Source organism: Rhipicephalus sanguineus, chromosome 6, assembly GCF_013339695.2.
Source record: "Rhipicephalus sanguineus isolate Rsan-2018 chromosome 6, BIME_Rsan_1.4, whole genome shotgun sequence".
In the NCBI taxonomy this organism is placed as follows: Eukaryota; Metazoa; Arthropoda; class Arachnida; order Ixodida; family Ixodidae; genus Rhipicephalus; species Rhipicephalus sanguineus.
The window spans coordinates 175,452,834-175,470,577 of NC_051181.1; positions in this window are offsets into that span (position 1 = coordinate 175,452,834).

The following is a 17,744-nucleotide window of genomic DNA, read 5'->3' on the forward strand; positions in this document are numbered from 1 at the left end:
TTCTGCTGGGAACAAAAGTGGTCCGCTGCTGTTCGTTGATGTTCTCAGTGGTTTGAACGCTATCTTTTGTTATCTGCGTGGACGACTTCCTCATTGCGGGGGCTTTTTTAGAGATGCGTGATTACTTTCTGTTCTTCAAAATAAACTAGCGTGGCATGGCATATCTGCCAAGTATATAATTGCTAAATGTAGTGCATGGCTACTTCGCATTGCACTAATAAGCGCCATTTTTAAATGACGCCCGGCCGATTCAAACATGAGTTGTGACCCTTGAACTACCTTACTGAAACACGCTAAACGCAAACGTCTTGCCAACATATTGCTCTAAAATGGCAAGTTGGGCGAGTTGGCGCGTACTCACGTCTCGAAGAAACAGCGCAGATGAAAAACGAACACAAGAAATGGCGGAAAGACACAGAGCGCTGCACACAGAACTGAAGGTTTATTGGGTTTTTGAATGTTTATTGGGTTTTTCTAGCGTTTTAGCGCGGTCTTTCACGGCAGGGCTGTGTGTAGGCCATCGTCCAGTCCAGAGAATCCTTCGGCGTTCGACGTCGTTCCACTGACCACGCTTTCTTTTGCAGCGTTAGCTACACTTGCCTAGCCGGAGCTTATTTCGCGTGGATCCTCATGAGCCATGCTGCGCATGCGCGAGGATCAGTGATGCCACACAGCTGGCTCACCGGAGCCGGCATCTCACGCGCTCTCCGCTGCTGGTCACGCGTTCGGGAGGAGTGCCGTCGTAGCCGCGGCAGACACACTGGCGCCGGCGCGCGCGTAACTCCGCCACCGCCGCGCGCGACTCGCCGCTGCTGGTCTGCGCATTCGAGAGGAGTAACGTCGTAGCCATGGTAGACACACAGGCGCCGGCGCGCGCGCAGCTATTCGCCTTCGCTGTGCAGTCGCCGTCTGACACTGCGCTGGAGCCGCTTGATAGCGCCTCTGACTGGCGTTTGCAGGAGGGTAACGTCATGGAGGCGCCCGTGTCTGTCTGTTCGTGTCTTCGCTTCGTCCCCGTCTTCTTTGCGTCATTACAGTTTTACCTCAAGTCATGGAGAAGGAGAGAACAAATGCTGCTCAACGGCGCAGAAGAGCCGAGAAGCTTATCTCATCGGATCCTCAAGTAGTTGCCTGGCAATTAGCGGTTCAGCGTACGACAAATGAACAGAAGAAGGCTAATAATCCTAGACAATCTGGAAAGCTAAGAATAATCAGCTGAACCTTTGCTAACGCTAAGTATATCCTGGCATAGCACAGCTAAGCCACTGCAAATTTTTTCAGCAATTTCTCAACACAACTGATTGACAACTTCTTTTCTTGAGCTTTGGCACTCGTGTTGTTAATCTTGCTTGCTGCTCGATATGGAAGCAGCAGGCGAAGCACGGAGAAGTGGTCTACATTCTAAGGCAAAATTACCCGAAAGAGGAGTAACGGAACCGCAAGAGGCGCGCGCGATGAACGGATAGACCGTTGAGGAGCCAGCGCAGAGGGATGCGTACCGTGTGCATACCAATTAGTCTGCAAATATGCAGGCCGTGTGCAGAGGTACGTTCCATGTGCAAACCGTTTTCAAGGGAACTAACTGTCATCGTCGCTCGGGTCATTCTTCCCACTTGTGTTCGTGCTGGCGTGTTGGCGGTTGTATTGCGCTCGGATAGTTGGCCGATCTATAGGAACTACGCCTCGGTGCCTTTGATATACACGTATGCGTGGATGAGCGTGTCATGCTGCTTTTAAAGGGACCGACAACTGATTTTTCTCGACCCAGTTTTTTACGGTGCGACAGGAAGCTTACCCTTCGTAGCCTTTGTAGCTGCAGTGGTTTATCCTAAAAGCACGTAGTTATTTTATAAGCAGTATTTTTCGGTCTGAAAGGCTCCAAACACGCTTGAAGGCTTGCTCCAGCAACGCTGAGAATTGATAGCGATGCCGCTAGTCCTTGTGAAACCTGTCGCTGTTCTGCTTTCGCAGGAGTTACTGTAGCTATGCTTAACCACCTTTATTTTGAGCTTGCAAACCATTTTTGAAAATAGCAAGCTGTTACAATGAGATGATGTGGCTTTATACACCTTCTCGGTATTTGTACAGCGTTGTGTGAGCCTGCTCCCAAGGTTGCGGGCGCCTGTGACATGGGTGGTTTGTCCCGGCATGGGATCATTAGGCCAAGCGAAGGCAGCGCCACTTTGTTGCATACAACTAACGCAGGCCTATATGTACATTTTTATGGAGTAATATCTTTTAATATAAAGAAATGAACAATATTTCAGTACTAACAGAAAAGTCATCGAACGCATACAGCAACCAATGGTCACGTGACCGCCTTCATCGGACCGTTTATGATATTGCCGCCAGAGGCGCCAAAGGTCATTTTTCGCGACTTTCAATGAAGAAATAAAAATATAAATCCACCTCTCACGAGATAAATAGGGTTTGTTTGAGTCAATGCGGCGGACAATCTTTCCATCAGTGCAGTCATCTCATTTCATGTTCTGAGCAGTTGTCGGTCCCTTTAAGTTTCGCTGCACCCATGAAGTCTGGAGCTGGTCTCAACACGTCGTGACGCCACGCTGTGTATCGCCGGCGTAGACACGGCACTGCGTCGCCACCGGCTGGGAATGGCGGCCGAGAACACAGTAGGCCTATCGGATCCATGATTTCACTCTGACTCGGGGTACAAGTCGGCGCTGGATTCTTTCACAAGTGATCGCTCTTAATTCTGCCGAACCTATCGCGTGCGCGAAACTGATCGCGATTGGCGGTAACGGACTCGATCGTGTTGTATTGGCCTCGAGGCCCACCACTGGAAACGCCGGCGCCACCGTCGGCGTGACGTGCTTGGCAGGATCACGTGGTCTCAGCGGCCGCGTCGGCTGCTTGTGGCGCACTGCCGCGTGCTTTGAAAGCGAGTTTCAAGTCCCACATGCGCTGCGGTCTGTTCAAATTCGGAAGTTTTCTCTCATTTTCTACTCAACTGAAACCATTGTAATAGAGTGGCTGCCTCCGAAGGCGACGAACATGGGGCTCTACCGCTCGGTGCCGCAGTGCCGCGCTTACGCAAAGGAGCCCAGTGTCCGCCTGCACTGGTAACCGCGGGACAAGAAATAGCGCGAATCATGGGTTGTAAAGCTAAGAACCGGCAAGTAGCCATCCGCTACGAGTCCTGTGTGCAACAAGCACTTCCGCGAGGAAGACATTTGTTACTGCGTCGGGCCTGCGATGTTCGGTGAGTAGCAGACAGTGCGCAATGAGACGATGGCTCGCGCGCGCTTCCCGCCGGCAGATGATGCTTATCTGACAGGATGGTAAAAGCGCCGCCTTTTACCACGTGCGATGCCATCTCAGGACCCTCCAATGCGACCTCTTGATCGTCGGCCCCGTGCTCAGCGTCCACAAAATCGGCTGCACATGCGCAAGTCATTGTTTAGATATGTTGAATTAAAAAACGGACAGGGTCCCTTATGCATTCGTTAAAGATGACTAGAAGGCGAAAGCCATCTTCTTCTCGTCAGTCGATGTACTGATTCTCCCGCGCCCCCTCCAAAAGCGTTCTGCACCTAACGCGGTTTTGCACGGCCTCCGTTACCGATCACGGAGGCAATGCAAAGCGACCATGACGTGTGAATACGTCATCATGTAACGTCATAATCACGCTACATATTTTGGCGATCTGTGACGTCATGATGACGTCATATGGTGACACCATCACGTCACGATTATTTTTTGCATCACTCGTGTTGACGCCGCCGACGCGGGACGCCGACGGGCAACCTTCCCATTTGATGAGGCATGCATTGCTTCATAAGCTACATAAATTTTGCATTGCCTCCGTGATTGGCTCACCGATGATCGGCCCACCGGCCAACCCCATGTATTTTCTTGGAGCCTCATTTATTTACGGGGGAAAGATGCCACCCTGTTGGCGTTAGACACGACACTGCTGCCAAAATTGCTGGGGTACACATTACTATCCTGTTTTGCGGCTGCTGGTTGCTACAATACCTTCTATTTTATTCACCGCTATTTCAAGTTCATGTGGGTCCTAGTTCACAGCCGACGTTTGCAGAACAAGTCCGGCAAACGTTACTGTATTTTCTTTCTTTTCTTAGACGTCGCATGCTACTACATGCTCGGTCTCGTAGACTGGTTCTCCTTCCACCAGCAATCTCGAAGTGGTGAAGCTTTGGCCTATGAATTTGTTGATGACAGAGAGCGGCAAGTTCACTGGAATCCAAACGGAACGATAATTAAGGAGCATTAAAAAAAGGCGTCGCATTTGCTCACGTTTTCTGTGAGCACCAAACGAAACGAATGTGCTGAATAAAGAAGCAGCTGCATTTGCCCGCTGAGAAGACCCATCAATACGCAGTGCGAAACAACTTGTCAAATGACATTGAAACGTACCCGAATTTAGACCGAAAAAAAAAAAAACGTTGAATCGTGGGGACGGCAGATCACAAAGTTGCCATGCGCACCGAAGCCGCAGTTGTAAGGAAATTGTTTTTGAACTGCTCTGATAGCGTCCGCGCAACAGTGGTTGTTTGTTTACTCACAAATTCTGATATTTTGCGGCCAAAAGTTCACAGCGCGGTGCCAAAACGCGCTCGTAGCAAAAGCGAAACCATCAGTATACGAACATACATGCAGAAGTTCATACATGCAGAGACACCGTCAGTCGTCGCGAACCCGTGCGATCGTTGGCTTGAGGCTTCTTTCTGTTATGCTCCGTTTGGTTATACAGGCAGTCTACTCTAACGAGATATTTCACGTAGTTTGCACTCAGCGAGTGACTACCTTTCACGCGAGAAGCCGGTTCAGGGGTACCCGACGCGGTGACAGCGTGAAGCGGGTGCTCGGTTTTCTGCAAAGAGACAGCGACTGTAGACTATCTTGTGCTTTCAGTTCGTCGAAAATGATTATTTTGACAGTAAAGAACACAGTTCATTTCGAAAGTACTTACAGAAATGCCCTGGAGGGCTTCCGCGAGGTGTTTTTGTAGAGCGCCGACAGCAAAACCTATGGGGAGCGCGCCGGCGGTATCCTGCCTAGCACGCAATCGAGGCGCGTCTGATAGAGGGCGACTCCGTAACTCCTCGAGGCCAATATCGCGCGCACGAAATGTACCGCGAGGGCCAGCTTGGGCGTCAGCTCGCCTGTGCTTTTTGACCGCCTGGATATCGGCCGCCATTGTCGTCAGCCGCCCGGACGGTCGCTCACCGATGATTCACCGTGGTGATGAGCTGCGAGCTCGCGATATTAGGCAGAGGCCTCGCCGCTATTTTGCGACTCGCCCAAAACGCTGTGCGGTCGCCGGCAACGAGCTCGATTGTATGCCGCGCGCTTGAAATGCACCGGCATGGGTTGGCAGCAAGGAGGTTATACTAAAACTTCTGGAGTGGCGGTCCCGCATACGCGCCCATGTATTGAAGTGAAGCCGCGGAAACCGGGCGGCGGTCATAATGCTCAGGGCAGAAGGAGGCGGCGTTTGCCTTGTGCCGCTGTAGTGTGCCTGTGCGCTTGCAGCCATGCGTTCCGTTATATCAATGAAAGCGCCTGTTACTTTTTCGTGGACGGTGAGGGGGTGGGGGGGAACGTTGGCGTGATCTAGATATTTTTTCCTTGACTCTTGCTTTTTTAAGAGTGTTAGAAAATAGTACACTGGGATATGAGTTCGCACTATATGTTTACACAGTTGCCTCACTGCAGAAGTGCCGCGTGAGGAGATACAGCGGAAATAAGTTTTGAGGGAGTAAAAAGTTGTACAACGCTAGCTGGTGACGAAAATAACAATATGTAACATATAATGCAATAAAGGCAACAAAACGGATGTTTACAACTGCGCTAGTGCAAACTGAAGGTGCACGGAACAACTATGTTTTTATTCACTTGTCGCGCACACTGCGCCAGATACATTATAAAGACTAAGAGGAATGTTGAATCTTGCAACGAAAATACAGTAACACTAACAACGAGTTACATCAACGAGTTACATCACGTCAAACAATGTCTTCCACTTCAGAGATTTTTGAAAATGATCTCTCTAGTGAGCAATGTGCGCACGTTTTTCTTGCAGTTCTTCTGGTTCATTCCCTTAGAGATGTGATGAATTCTTATTCTGATGTATAGACTAGCATTTTTTTTCGATAGGCTATAAATATGATTGTCAAGTTGGTCACAGTCGAGCAGGTGAGGTTCCAGCTGAACGAACAATTTTTTTTCAAACACTGCTGTTACGACATCGACCAAAATGCTTTCTGCTCCTGCATTTAGGGATTTCAGGTTCTTGCACTGATGCTGCAAAATTCTAAGTTCCTCTTCTGCAGTACTGCAGATCTCTAGAACATCCTTCGATGGAGCGGCAAGTCCCCCTCGGTTCTTTGCTGCTGTGAGGTCTGGGATTTCACTTGATTCCAGCGCAGCACAAAACTCCTCACAACTGGTGACAGCACACACCTTGCGAGCCACAAATCCCGCTATGTATGGTACCACAGAGCTAGAAACCGCTGAAAGGCTCTGAGGGAGATCTACACAATAAGTGTAATCGTGCTCGTCATCCAACGGCTCAAGCAGCGATGACCTCCTGTGTGATGTAACTGCTGTTGGCGACTCAGCAAGGTTCAAAGCAGTTGACATATTTAGCACAGACACCACATCTCGGCTGCAATTTCCAGCGTCAGCCGACATTACCTCAGTGTGTATGAGGAGGCGTTTATATGCGGCTCTGAACTGGCAGGCTGTGGGGTTGTTGTTGTATCCCCCCTTTCCTCTCACACAACCAAAAAAGGTTTCTAAATGATCTTGTGACATCTTGTGTGTCAAGAGGTACGTCATTTTCTTCATGGCCACAAATGCATCGAAAAGGACGTAGACACTTTGCATGCAAATGATGAGGCCGACGAACCCCGTTTTCTTTAGTTCATCTATGACTGGTCGTCCACTTGCATCCATCAGCCCCTTAATGTACTCTTCGGCTTTGTGGAAGAACGATTTCCAAGAAGCTGCATTCTGTTGCCGCGGTGGGGCTTTGAATGATCGCGCCAGAGGGTTCCTCGAGTTTAGAATGTCGAAGAGGCGATCGAAGATTCGAATGAACTCCGCTGTGGCATTGGCACCTTGAAACTGAGAGAGCTTTAGTTTAGACTCGCAAAAGTCGAGCAACAGATGAACTGAGGGTCTGAACAGCCAGACGAACTTTCATTTTTTGTTTTGCCCATTCCAGATGGACTTTCGTCAGCTTGTTTCTGAGGTTTTTCCCCCTTTTTTTTGTTGCAAGGCCCCAAGAGCTTCAATGTACGACCACTTGACTTTACGGCCTTGAATATCAGTGAGATGTCTTACTGATCCCAAGCAGTTAGGTACAAGCTTTATCATGTGGCAAGCATCCAGAATCACAAATAATTTGTTTGGGCAATCTTCTGAGCACTGGAATGAGGGGTTAAATCCCGGTGAACGGCAGCGGAGATCAGCTCCAAGAAAACTGGCCATAGAAAAGTTTGAGGCCGCTCCATCAGAAGTAAGTGATGCTGCTACGACGCCTATTGAAGTCAGGCGCGAAATACACTCTTTCGTCGCGCTCTTTCGGAACCAGAGAGAGAATCAACGAAAAAATACCCAAGGGGCACCTTCAGCCTCATATTCAGTGCCACCAGCATAAAAACACAAGCATTCGTTGCTTCTGGAAGGCTGTCATCTGGCATATCCATGCCAAGGTCAGCATATCCGAAAACCTTATTGCCCACAAGTTGAACATGTTTTTTAATAGACATGTCGTCAACCATTATGGCAGCAATCAGTGGCTCATCTCTTGCTTGTACTATGTTCTTGATAAACTCAAATGATTCAGAGGTGAAGCCAGGATCACCATTCACCGCTTTGTACCATTCGCGAAGAGTGCGCTGGTTTGGCAGAGCGTTGTTGAACTTCGCTCGCACATAATCATAAACCCTTGGAGAATAATAGTGCAGCGTCAGCGCAAATGCTCTTAATTCTGGGGGGTATTTGTTCGCGTTTTCGTTGACTCTTTTGAGAAGCTGCTGAATATCCGGATAAAATGATGCTTGGAAAACTTCCAACCCTTTCTCCGATAAAAGGTTCTGCTCCTTCAGTTGGTCAATCAAATCCTTAGAAGCATCAATGCGTTTTGAAAGCCTTCGTTTGTTCTGCTGCAATGTCTTGATCTTCTTTTTCAGCTGTTGTACCTCGTTCGCCGATTCATGCACTTTCTGCCTGTACCACTCCTTCGTGGGCGAAGTTTGCAGGGTGGACACTTCGGCAGCTTCATCAGTGACGGGCGCTTCAGGCGAAGGCGTTTCCCGATTTTTCGGAGGAGCTCGTTTTCTTTTTTCCTACGTAAGGAGAGGCATATTGCAAATGCGTCAGAAATTTTGGTTTTCGGAGCGCAGTGCGCATGCAACAGGGAGAAACTGAAAATCCCAGAAATGCGGGACTGGTGCTACATTTGCTACTTTCGAGAAACTAAGCGCTCACTTGTACAAAGCTTACTCACTGGTTTTCGTAGGTGCGCCGGAAACGCTGCAAACACGGTAGGGATGCTACCAGCTCGTAGTCGCGTTGTTTGCCCTGTCCTATCGAAGCAGTCTGCTTCAAAGTGCTGTGAACATAAGACGTCATTCTTCTTCGGCGTCCAACCTTCTCGCCTCACAGCGCGCTCCCATGCGCTGCGCAATCCGACGTCTTTGGGAAACCTGAAACGTACAAAAATGTTTCACAGTATTTCTTCGGTGCCCCGACTTAAAAGCGAAATATTTGTACAAGCGAATGCATTTGTAATCGCAAACATATAAGAGGGAAAGCGAGCGAGCGAAGCACGCGTATACTTACACGTGGAAAGTTATGCCTGGTGTTTGTTTCACGCGATTCGTGCAGCCAAATGCTGCGCAAGAGCCTACCATTGTCTCGAGAAAGGATCACAGCAGTCGCTCAGAGCCGTCTTGTCTGATTAGAGGCACCACACCCAACATCACTAGTAGAAAAAAAAAAAGCCCCCACCTCCCCGAAGGGAATTGTGAGGAAATGCGAATGCATTTCTTCCGCCGAGAGTACACGGCGTAGTAATTTTAATGGCGTAAATTAATGACGAGACGAGGATTTGTGCCGTAACCATTTATTTACACATTCATCAGCACCTGTTTGTGTTGTCATTGTACCTGACGGCCATAATCTCAGCCTTGTGGTCGCCGTTGGCGTTTCACAGCGGCGTCTCGAGCACACATTTCCGGATGTTCTCGAGAGGCGCCCAGCCAGCGAACGGTCGAGAGTGAGGCGCGAGCGGAGGGAGAGTGGGGCGCAGGGAGGAGAGAGAGCGAACGGCGAGAGAAGGAGCGGCGAAGCACTGCACCTACCCTCTCCTACACTCTCTCGCACCACATGCTCCGGTTGCTAGGGGCGAGGATAAGCGCGCGCGCCCGCAGCTGTTGCTATGGGAGTGGGAGTGAGAGCGGAGAGATAACACCTGCCGGCGCGCGGACAACGCCGCATGCCTGACATAGCCCGACTAAGAAATGCATTCGCATTTAAAAGAACGCAAAAGCCAGACACGCCACAATGCGCCCGTCCGCTTTCTGCCCTGGGCAATATGGCGGCGCGTCGGCGTCAGCCGCGGGGCGCCTCCGCCACTCCAGAAGTTTTAGTATAACAACGCAGGTGCTTTAGCTAGCCGACTTTAGCTACGCTTCGGAACTCTGCGGAAACTGGTCGCCATTACCATCGGCTTCCTCGACGCTCGCTCGCAAGCAGTTCTCCGCCGTTAGTGGCGGCGGCCCGCTTTCGCTCGCTGTACTGTCGCTCGCTTGAGCGATTTCGTGGAAATTAGACGCCGTTACCGTCGGCTTCCCCATCGCTCCCTCGCGAGCAGCCCGGCGCCGTTCGTCGCGGCGGCTCCGCGTTCGCTATCCCTTCTGCTCGAGATTCGCTGGCGGCTGCGACGGCTGACGGGCTTGCTCGAGCTGTACGATGCCGCTCGCAGAAAACTCGTTGACGGCACGGTGGTAGGCGGCGCCTCGGTGTGATGGCTGCTGAAGTTATTTTTCAGGGACTTTGATGGCTGCGGCTGCCGCACTTGAACTGCTGCGCAATGTGGCTTGAAATGCGTCTTTGATGATGCATGACATCACGGTGAAATTTACATGCCATATTTTAAACGTGTGTTTTTATTTCACCTTGCTTGTATTTGCCATGTGCGTGCGTCTTCTTCCTCTCTGTCACGTGTCGCCGACTATTTGCAATTATTTTGAGCTTTGCAGGAGTGAAAATATTTGCATGCCATGCTTTAGACGTTTGGTTTAGTTCACCTTGCACGTATTTGTATGTGCGTGCGTCTTCACCTTCGCTGTCACGTGAGACTAACTATTTCAAATATTTCTGTGCTTTGCAGGATGCAGCCGTTGTCCACAACGAGCAGAATGCTATGTGCGTTGGCGCGTACAATGACTGTCATCTATCGCTTCCGTTGGAGCAGCTTCACGAAAAGGACTGTACGAGATATGACAACGTGGCTGGACCTGTATTGGGCATTTTGCAGTGAATTCAATAAAACAAATCAGAAACTTCATATGTATAGTGAAAAATAAAATGTTTCATTGTCTCACTTTTGTCTGTCGTTGTCGCATTGACTGCGAAAGCAGTGACACACGCATGACTAAATATTTTTTCGCGTGTTCTTTTCCGCGGCATTTGTTGCTCACCGCGGAAGTGTGTTACCCAAGTGTGGAAGTGTGTTCCCAAGTGTGTTACCCAAGTGTGGTAGTGACGTCGGTCTCTGAAGTTTTGCTTCAGAAGCTGAAAGGCAATCGCCAGAGGTGTAGACACAACACAGAGAAGAAGCCTGTAGTAGTGCCGTATTGCCACAAAGTGGCTCACAATCTTAAGAATGTGGCCACTAGGTACCAAATCCCGGTTGTATTTTCTGCCCCCCGGAAACTGTCTATGTTGTGCAGGCGTGTTTGTAAAGAAAATAAAAAGCCGCAATGTGAAAAGAGACACCAGAAGTTTGTTGAGTGCAGCGTAGGGGTGGTCTACAAGATTCCACTCTCTTGTGGCAAAGTGTATGTAGGTCAGTCAGGCCGCTGTGTGAATGAGCGCCTTAAAGAATATGAGCGATACTTGCCGACTGCTACAGGTTCACATTTAGCTCAACACTGCAAAAAAATGCAATTATCAAGCCTTGTTTAGACTAACTACTATCTTAAAGAAGAGTCATGACACCACCGCCCGAGAATTATCAGAAACGTTTTTCATTCAATCATTGGGGTCGCAGTGCATTAGTGTGCCTTCCATAACCTTGTTTTCCACCGAATTTGTTTTTTGTATTCGCTATCATGATTGCGCTCAGGTGTCCAAGGTGTGGTGGTTGTGAGCACAGGGTGCACGGCGCATGTCCTACCGGTATCTGGTTGCTATAAAGAGTGGAGTGACGCAATAAACTGTGCCAGTTGAGAGTAGCGCTGTGTTCCGTCTTCTTGCTTGTGGTGTCGTTTTTTGCGCTAAAAAGCAATATGGACTAACTGCTAGACCCGGTGCCGTTAGTTCTTAAAGGGATTAATGGTTCTGCCCGCCCCATTAGTCCCCAAAGGGACGAACCACACACCCTTTTGCCTTAGAGTGTACCTTTCAGTGAGGGCGCCGGCAGCTTGTACGCTGGATTAAATGCAAATATGCTCAGCACGGCTGTCGGTCGCAGCAACATGCGCTCTTCCTTGAAGTCGCCCTGCTTGAAGTGAACGAACGAAGTGAATGTCCGACTTCACAGTTACTGATCTGCACCGCGGCACACAACAGGTATTGGGCGCCGCGGTTATCGTTAAATGTCCGATCACATTAAGCACTCACTGATAGAGCCAGCGCAACATAAAACGGACCTTTTCTACCTCGTAAGCAAGCGCGCGGCTGCTCCTTTCCTGCAAGAGCGTTTGCTTGCGCTCGCCCGAGCCGACGCCCCGATCGTTCGCTTTGTAGCGGCCGTGGTTTAGCGATGTGCAGAGCCCATGCGGTAGAGTCTCCAAACTCTGCATGTCACGCGTTCCCCTATTGAAAACACACCCATTCGACAGACAGACAGACAGACAGACAGACAGACAGACAGACAGACAGACAGACAGACAGACAGACAGACAGACAGACAGACAGACAGACAGACAGACAGACAGACAGACAGACAGACAGACAGACAGACAACGAACTTTATTGGATCCTGAGGAGTTACGACCCCCTAACGGGAGGCCGTTGTAACTGCTGGCCGCGCCCACGTAGAGGGCAGAACGCCGTGACGCTCCGCCCTTTCCTGGGCCCTCTGGATAGCCTGGGCTTGCTGTCGCAGTGCCGTGCTTCTGATGGCCTCCTCCCATTCGGCTTCGCTGGAGAGAAGGGTTTGAGGCAACGCGGGACATCGCCAGAGCATGTGAGCCATGGAGCAAAAGGTTTCACTGCAGTCGGGGCAACCGGGGTCAACGTCCGAGTACATCTTACTGAGAATGCCCCGCGACGGGAAAGACCCCGTCTGCAACATTCTCAGAGTAGCTGACTGAGCTCTGCTGAACTTCGGGTGAGGAAGAGGATAGACTCTCCTGCCAAGTTGGTAATGCTTTGTTACCTCATTAAATGTCAGAAGTGGATCATTCTGCCGAGTCCCTTCCTGCCCCTCCGGAGCCTCCAGACCGCCGCGGCGCGTGAGTTCTCGCGCACGATCGTGGGCCAGCTCGTTGAGGTTTGGGAAGCCCTCGAGGCCGCACTTTTTTTTTTTATTTAGCGGCCATGCTCTAGGTGTGCCCGGCGTTGTTTCTTTTTTTCATTTCTCATCGCGAGTCGGTACAGAAAGGGACCACTTTTTCGTGCGCGTCTCAAGGGCAGTTTTCAAATTTAAAAAGTCCGGCAGATCCCACGCACTGTGGGAATCGATGTAATACGAAGCAGCCAGCAAAGAGCTGCATACATTGCCTTGTTTGTCTTTGAGCCAAATGAAATTATTCATGCCATGGCATCTAGTTCACCATGTATCCTATGTTTGCCATACGCGCATGCACGTACAATCTGGTATATACCATGCCAATGAAACGTATATTCTGGTATATACAAAGCATGACCTGTCATTTATGTTCATCACGCACTCGTGTCATGCCATACCAATTTTGGTATAGGGTGATCTGTTCCAATAGTACTTTGACTTGGGCGAGTTGGTACATACTGGGATACATGCAGCGCGATTTAGACGAAGGCAGGAGACACATAAAAGACAGACGAGCGCCGACTTACAACTGAGTTTATTTGGACTTCGACGGGCCTTTTTGTATGCACCAAACCAGCCTATATCAACCATTACACAGATGATCTAGATAAACTACGACGAGAAAGGACACAATGATGCTGTAGGTAAAAAACCAAAAACAAAAATCTTTTCTCATGCCTACAAGTACGAAATGCCAACATTTCTGCGCACCTATATCACACAAGGCAAACTTATTTTCTTTTCTCTTTTTTTTGATATACAAGAAGGCAGAAAGAATCACATTTCAAAAAACACGCCCACAAAAACCTAGCCGAATACGCGCAGGGCGTGAAATACCTAACTTGTCCTGGTGAAGAGTGCAGTGGTATCTAAAAGAACAATGACGAACAAACCACAGAAAAGCACGTGAGGATGAACCGCTGAAATGACAACCTAAAGATCAGAAATCGGCGTCATTTAGTGAAACCAACAGCCTGCTTGCGCTCTTAGCGACACCGAGCAATACAAAAACAAAAAGCACACAAAATCAATAAATGATAACAACGGACTGACCAAGATAATTCAGAACAACCCGGCGCCGGGGTGACAGCCACGCACTGTGAAAATGAACTATTTACCTCATTTGTGTCATGGAAAACAAGCGTCAAGATGAACAGGTGACCAACAAAAACACGGAAAAGCAGGTGAGGGCGAAACGACACGTCAAACAAAACCATCTAAAAAGTCAACCTCAGCGTCCGTTAGTGTTACTGAAGGCGTGCTTACACACTGATCGGCAGCTTTCCTAATAAAAAACGCTTCAACAAGTTCGCGTTCTGTCCTGTCTTTGGCTCTTTTCAGAAATTTAGTACCGTTGAAATTTGGTGTGCAGCCACAACGCTTGCAGTGCTCGGCTAGAAAGCCACCAGCGTTATTGCGCACATTAAGGTTGTGCTCTTTTGCGCGCTCATTAAAACATCTGCCCGTTTTCCCTATGTACCGGCGGCCACAGCTCAGGGGAATGTCGTAAACGACATTCCCCTGAGATGTTGTTTTCGGGTGTCGTTGAAAACACGAGACGTAGTAAAGAAGAAATAACGCCACACTGGCGAACACGCACGAGAGTGTCACTCGTCAACGTCGTCTTCTTCTTCTACTGCATACCAGAACGCGCGTAGTAAAGAAGAAAGAATGCCACACAGGTGAACACGCACGAGAGTCTCACTCGTCAGCGTCTTCTTCTTCTTCTACTGCATACCAGAACGCGCGCTTCTCACGAGCTAGAGGTGGCTACTACAACGCTACAAACAAACGGAGGATGGACAGACCCACGGCATAAGGAGCTTCGCCCCTAAAATATATTTGAAGGTGGCGGCGCGGGCGTCCTCTTTTTGCTCACTGCAATGTTTTCGGATTTCACGGCCAAATTTAACGCGAACTATAAATGATGTGTCGAAATTTTCTTGGTGGTTTTAATACGCATCGCTGTGAATTACATCCATGTTTTTTTATGCCGTCCTCAAAAGGAAGAAAATGTAAAAAAATGGCAAACACGGCCGAAATCAAAAAAACTTTGTAAAGTTTGAGGCACCTTGGTGCCTTTTCTATTTCACACAGAGACTTCAAAACAATGTCAGGTATAGAAAACAGCCTTTGAAACATTTATACGCAAGACCATTTTCCGGCGGACCGCACAAAAGAAGAAAAAATAAAGAAGCGAGGTTTTTCAAAAAGTTGACTTTCAAAAAATGAAATAAAAACAACTCCGGTCTCGTTTTTGACGACAATTTTTTATCGAAGAGCGCTTATATCAGTGAAAACACTGTTTTATTATCATACGTCCTCATTTGCTTTGTTCACGAGATATAACGGGCCGAAATGACTCTTGCTGTGTGTGTGATGGTTGTTATCAGCTTGCATAGTGTGCAAATCTACAGTTTTAATTATTTGGTGCAGCAATACATTGCTCTGGTGGGTTTTCGTCAAGAAAAATGTATTCTCAGATTTTACTTGCGTCTAGCGTGTCCGAAAGTGGGCTGCCGCTGCCCTCTAAAGGGCTAAAGTGTACAGAGTTTGCAGCCTACAACCTCGCCTACGAGCATCAGAGGAAAGGTGGGCGCACTTGTTCAGGTAATCAATCGCTTGGTCTCATTTGGTCTCAAAAATGAACGCTTGGTCTTATTTCGAAGGGTAAACAAAGCAGATTTATTTGTGAAGGAAGCGTGGCGCCGCAGTGAAGCGGACTTACGGGCCCGCGCCCAGGCACGCCGCGAACGCTCAACATAAATTTTTGTTTCTCGCCTAAAACAAAAAACACACCGATTAAACTTTCACAAATAAATATCCTTTGTTTACTCTTCCAAACGAGACCAAGCGTGCATTTTAGATGCGAAGTATCTTAAAGGGCCCCTCACCAGGTTTGACAATTTTGAGCTGACGAGCGCAATGCACGCACTGGGCGTTCACGATCACGTCTGCCAAAATTTGCAACGCTACGCGCCGCGGAAATGGGTCAAATTTCAAGGTGAACGCTGCTTGCCCTTCTCCTCGCGGGCGCGCGCTTTAGAGAATGAGGGGATGACGTACATGAGAAAATGGCCCTACGTAGATGGTAGTGCTGTGACGTCGCCCCTCTACGTAGACGACTGTGCTCTGACGTCGCCAACAGTAACACGTGACACTACTATAATTATTTAATAATAATAATAATATCTGGGGTTTAACGTCCCAAAACCACGATATGATTATGAGAGACGCCGTAGTGGAGGGCTCCGGAAATTTCGACCGCCTGGGGTTCTTTAACGTGCACCTAAAGCTAAGTACACGGGCCTCAGACATTTTCGCCTCCATCGAAAATGCAGCCGCCGCGGCCGGGATTCGATCCCGCGACCTTCGGGTCAGCAGTCGAGCGCCATAACCACTAGACCACCGTGGCGGGGCCAACTACTATAATTATTTGACACGACGTGTAGTTTGTGTAATTTGTTGCTTGAATGGATGAATAAAACTTCAGAGCAATAATAAACCACACAAACAGACTGTGTGCGTTTTCTTTTTTAATTTTTACTGCGAAGTGCAGCGAGATTCGAGTCTAATCTTCCTCTGTTTCGCACGCGTTCGTGTTCTCGCGCTTTGCGCATCGTGCAGACGCCACCCTTTACACCGAAACTAATATTCTAGTGCGTTCCAGCGCTCATTAGGCTCATTTATCCTCCCGCGTCTAACTAGATTTTCATGCGGCACACCGCTAGTCTCGCGTCCGTACAAATGTTGCAGCTTTCGTGCTCAGTAATAGGCTGAAAGCCAAGTGATCGGCGAGGGCGCATTCGGCATAACTTGCACAGATGAAGCGCAACGAACGCCGTCACAACACCGCTCGCGTCTCGGGGGCTCGGGATGGTTCGGGCACGTCATGCGCTCGTGACATTTTGTGCGCATGGCGTGTTCATGCGTATGCGTTATGTGATCCTCCTGCTCGCGTGCCGAAGAGGGCAGGGAAGGGATTTGGCTTGCGAAGGCTACACGGGGCGAGCGGCAAGGGTTTGCAGCTCGCCTCCTCGCATCATGGTTTCGCGCCGCTACAAATTATTGTTTTTCTCAGCTTCTAACGGACCGATTAGAAAAATTCTTGTAGCATAATGTTCTTTATTGGTCTCGCAACAACTTCCTATGTCTAACTAAAATTCGTTATGTCACCTGGTGAGGGGCCCTTTAAGGCGGAGCTCAATCCGGTGGTGGTGGTGTGCGGCGTGACCACCCTTACTGCGCATGCGCATACCCTCTCCACTTTCCCTCTCCCCTTGCCCTCTCCACTTTACCTCTCCCCTCCCACTTCCCTTACCCCTCTCCCCTCCCCCTTTCCACTTTTCCTCTGAAACGCGGGCTAGACATGCCGAAATTCTCTCCTGCGCAAGGCCGCGATGAGCTCGAGCGCATGCGCGTCCCCTCCCTATCTCTCTCCTCTTCTACGCTGCCCCCCTCTCGCCCGCCTGTCGACCGCGTTCCCCGCTCGCCCTGTGAGAATTAACAGCCAGGCTAGATGGAAGATACGACGCGCGTAGCGTCCCTCTTCGCGTTCCACGACGCGAGGTCGGTAGCATGCACAACGAACGCCAACGGAACGCGATCGTGCAAGTGCTCCGGCTTGGTCCCCTCATGATCGCCTCATGGTCCCCTTTAGCGGGAGATGGTGTATTTACTTGAACCGCATCACCACTCTACACGTGCCTCAACATTTCACACATTTTTCAATGTTTGCGCCCCTTCCACTTCGAAACTACTGGCTCATCGACTTCAATACTTTTTTGACACGCTTACTGCCAACTATACAGCCATGTGATATATTTCTATTTCGTCTGTAATTTTCGTAGAATTTTTAAAAAATTATCAAAATTGGCGCACATTTGCAGCATTGCTTCACCACAATGCACATAGTGAGACAAAATAGTGGCCGTCAATGGGCGATAATAAGATAGTGCCATTCCTTTCCAAGTGAATAACAGATATTTAAGGTGTTCCGTGAAGTATT